Here is a 4,872-nt window from a genome sequence, read left to right on the forward strand (position 1 = left end):
TGACAGTTTTTCTCTTACTCATGTGAATCCAACAGCCAGTCTTACACTGCCATAAACAGCACAGAAATGTCTAACCCAGGATTTGGGTTAGAGACAGGAAACCTCTGCTATCCTTTCCCATGTAAAGGAGCTTTTTGGAATGAAAAGCAATTTGAATGTGGCTTTCGAGCCCCATCCTCCAGCCCTGGGTCTGTTATGAGAAGTGTCACAAATGTCACTGAAGTTTGCTTAGAGGGGAATCACTGAAACAGCTTGTTTTGATAACACATTTATAAGGAGCCAGGTCACAGCGCAGGGCTGCTGGCACAGGAGGTTTGCCTCCAGCCGAGGCTTGTCCTTGCTCAGCTGGTTGGAGCCCTTCGGTTCACATGGTGTTATCAGCATTGCTGAACCTGAAGGAGTACTGGTACCAGCAGCTTGGTCTGGCTGCTCTCACATTTCTGCAAACAATTTAGCATTCTGCCAATGCAGTAAATCAGGAAACCTTGGTTTTCTGCATGTCCCTCTGAACTAGCACTCACCCGACGGCAGCACTTACTCTCGACCCATAGACCTTTGCAAACCAGTGACCTGCTTGGAGCAGTTCCCAGCGCACCTTTGGATATTTTAATTACTTTCTTTGCTAGTGAAATTGTTTGATAAGTGATTGGGAAAGAATAAAGCAACCATATCCAGACCTATACTAAAAGAGCAAACTCCTTTACCATCTCTGAAGCACTGGCTGCTTGGAGACAGTGTAAGGTTTTTGGAGCCTGAGCAGCAACGTGTGCTCATTCCTACACGGAATTTCCATAATTCCTCAATCAATTACCTGGAAAAAGCTGCCATTTTAATCAAAACCCTAAGGGTAGACGAAATCATGAGAAAACACAGGCTTTATTGCAACGGATATTGACTGTAACTCATTAAGATGTTAAGGTATTGACATCCCATTTGATGAGAAAAATGTCTGGTAGCGAGCGTACATAACTGTTACGGAGAGTGCCAGCATCAACACATCATAATGAGTAACTAATGATGTCTGAGGCCTAACTGGGCGATTAAAGCAGCATCCTTTGATCTGTGTCACTGACTTGATTTAATGCCATACCAAGATTGAATCTCTGCGCACCACTGGGGAGATTCAAGTAATTTGAGTAATTTGCTGGCCTTGTCCCTGCATCACCAGGGTGCTTGCAGTGAATGCAGTGCTCCCGTGACCATTTCTCCCCTCACAGCTCCTGCCACCAGCCCTCAGTGTGCCCTTCAGTCCCTACCCTCTGTCAAGAGGAGCTGACAGGAAGATGCTTTGGTGCCTTTTACCCAAGCCTGCTGTGCTGTGCATGGTAGGCAGGAGTCACACTATGCAGAACTATGCAGGATTTGGGGCTTCTGGCACGCGCTGAGCTTTCTGTTCAACCCCTGTGTTTGCCTGGGGTGAGAAAAGCTTCAGTGCTGCTCAGAGCTGCCCCTAAACAAGCCCCTGCTCTCCCCAGAACACACCCAACCCCGCTCACCAGGCACAGGCCCCAGCTGAGGGGAGCCGGGTGGGCTGGGGCAGCCTTTATTGCCCCGGGGCAACCTGAGGCAGGGGGCCGCAGCTGCTGGGAGCTGGGTCACGGACACCCCAGGGCCCCCTCAGTGCATGGGGTCAGGGCAACGAATGACCAAAATGACTCCTGAGAGAAGGAAACGTGGGGCAAGGCCTCGGCCCCAAGGCGCGCTGGGGCTGCTGAACAGGTCCCTCGGGATGGCTTCTGGTGGGGAGGCGCCTCTGATTTGGGGAGGGGGCCTGCCCATCTCCCCTGCACGCTTGTGCTTGCCCTGGATGGGGCCTGCTGGTGGTGTGAGGCCCGACCAGAGGCACCCCATGCCCCCCTCAGCGTGGTGGTGCAGCGAAGGCACATGGCAGGGCCATGCAGGGGGTTCCAGAGGGAAAGCTCTGTCAGCAGCCTGCGGACCATCCATCCCCATGCAGGCAGCTGATGCCATGATTTATGGGATGAGAATGAAGTTTGAATCCTTCTCTCAGTGCCGCGACCCTGATTTCCACAAAAAGCTGTTAAATTTTGTGGCACTCTGCACTTCATTAGGGGTTGAGGAGGAGGGGGCTCAATGCACTGCTGGATCCCTCGCGGCGGGGCTGCCTCCCGATGGGCAATCTCTGCGATCATATCCCTGGGAAAAGACCCCGTGGGATTACAGGGAGCGGAGGCACTAACAACAGTGACAGGAAAGGAACACAATATCCCTTCGAACAATTAAATATTGATCCTGCGGGCCTGAGGCGGACTCCATCACACGAAAGGAAACACCTCGGTGAATTAGTCTGGTGACATCCATACCCTAAGACAGTATAAAGGAAAATGAGATTAGATGCTTCGCTTATTTTCTTCATTTTTTTTTTTTACCTCAATTAGAGAGACGCAGGGGATGGGTGCTCGGGGGGCTGTCCCCGCCATGGGTGCCCCCCCCAGTGGCACCGTGAGCACCGCTGTGCTCGGGTGCTGCCCGGTGCCGGCACAAGGAGACACAAAAGGAGGCAAGAGATGGCTAAATTTAAAGTGCTGGAAAATCCAACCTTTTATTTACTACATTTTTGTGACTACATAAACGCTGAAACATTTTAACACTGAAAAGCATGATGACATCATCACTTGCTTTTTTCTTTTTTTTTTTTCTTTTTCCTTTTTTTTTTTTTTTTTTTTTCTTTTTTTTTTTGCTTAGCAAACACAGCAGATGATATTGCACGGCATAAAGTGAGAACAGTAGCAAAGCTTAAAAAAAGTAACGGAAGGAAACCGTAACGCAGTACAGGAGATACTCAGAAACAAAGCAGGATAATGCCTAGCGCACCACACTTGTCGCTACACACAAAAATACAGAAGAAGAAGCGCTTGACTAGGAGAGAGGTTGAGGAGATCCCAGCGGCCAACCGCGCCGGGGCGCAGCCAGCGCTGTGAAATGCAGGTGCGACGCCTGAGCCACGGCTGCTTCCTAGCGGCTGAGCTGCGGAGGGGGCTCGGAGCGGGACCTCCCGGGGCTGTGCGGGCCCCCCCCGCCCCTCGCCCCTCGCCCCCCGCTGATTGTCTCGGGCGCCCCCTGCGCGGCGGCGGCTGGCGCGGGCGGGCGGCGGCCGCGGGGGGGCGCGGAGCTGCGCGGGAGGGGGCGGGACCTGGCGGGGCGGGGCGGGGGGCGGTGAGGCCGAGCGGGGGGCGCGGGGTGGCAGCGCCCGGTGCCGCCCGGTGCCGCCGCTCGCCGGGTCTGCGGCACGGGACCGGCTCCACGCACCGGGAGAAGCCCCCCCCGAGGACAAGGCGGGGGCTGGGGGTCGCGCTTGGCCCCCCCCCTCCGCAGGCAGCGCAGCTCTCACCGCACGGTGCAGTGAAAGCAGGCGTTTAGCCTGTGCTGACCCACGGGGCATCCAGCCATCCTGCATTTCAGAGCGTCTTTGTTGCCCCGTTGCAATGCTTGGAGTATAAAAACGTATCTAGGAAGTGTAACTCCTGACCGAAAGCTCAAACCCTGCCCTTGTCCTTCCCTCCCGCAACCCCTCCGACATCCCCCAACCGAAAACAACGAACACCTGGAGCTGAACTACTGTGCATGGAAAGGAAATATTTACACCCACCACAAACCATGGCAGTACACCATATTCAGCTGAAACAGAATCTATCATTTACGCAAAATAAAACACAGGTGAGTGGCATCCTATTTTCTGTGCCATGATGCCACCGCCAGCTTTGCAGAATTATCATTGTCGGAACTCTTTTTCTTTTCAACTCAAAACTGCTTTTTCCCTCTGGAGCTGACCGGAGGGTGCGGTGGCAGTCCCCACGCGGGACAGGGACATTTCTGCCCATCCACCTGCCACCGCGCACCACGGCTCTGCCGCGGTCCCTGAGCCTGGGCACGTCCTGGGGAGGCTGGTGGCACCGCATGGACCCCGACCCCTTCACCCCGTCCCCCCTCCTCGCAGGGCCCGGCACCCGCGGGTGGCAGGGTGGCAGCCTGTGGGTGCTGCCAGCTGGGCTGCCACTGTCCCCTGCCACCCTGGGCTGTCCCCCGGGGAGGGAAAGCCCAGCGGGGGCCAGCCGTGGCCTTCCCACGAGCGGTGCCACCAGCCTCCGGCCAAGCCGCTCTCCTGGGGCGCCCGCCCGCTGCTCGCGCTCCCCGTGCGTATGGCAAAGGAAAACAGAACTCAGCAAAGTCTCTCACAAATGCCAGTGCTTTGAAACATCAAACAACTTGGAAATTCTTTGGATGCGCGGGTCTTACCCGCAAAGGAACCTTTTCTATAAAAAAGACAAATAAATTAAAGGAAAAACGCGCTAATAATGCCTTTCTGCTTTCTAATGACAAAAGCACGACCTTGAAACACTCATTTTGGCATGTACAAGTCTGGGGGAAGGGAGGCCCGGGGGATAACCTGGCAGTGTTTGGAACACGCGTCGAAGTGCATGCCAAGACAAGTCTGAAGATACACCCTGCAGTCAAGAGAAGCACTCTCCTTCAGTTTATCTCAGCATCAAGAATGAAAAGATTGTAACATAAAGCTTTGGCCATTTTTGAATCTACTATATACAATTCGTTTTTAAACTACATAGTCATAAATTAAAGCAGTGATTAAATAAGCGTATACAAAATGTAATTAAATTAAAAATCACAGCACATTATAGAGAAAAAATAGGAACCATTTATCACAGCAGAGAATATTTTTTTTTTTACCCTGTGAAAAGAACATTGACTAGCAAACACAAAGCATCCAAACCGAAACAATAGAAATCAAAGCCATTTTTCCCTTTCTTGCATTCATTGCAAACAGCGATCTTTACCCACTTTGAAATATTCCCAGGAATAAGATCTTCCTTGAGTATATCAGAGAAGTTCTGC

Source organism: Anas platyrhynchos, chromosome 11, assembly GCF_047663525.1.
Source record: "Anas platyrhynchos isolate ZD024472 breed Pekin duck chromosome 11, IASCAAS_PekinDuck_T2T, whole genome shotgun sequence".
Taxonomy (NCBI): domain Eukaryota; kingdom Metazoa; phylum Chordata; class Aves; order Anseriformes; family Anatidae; genus Anas; species Anas platyrhynchos.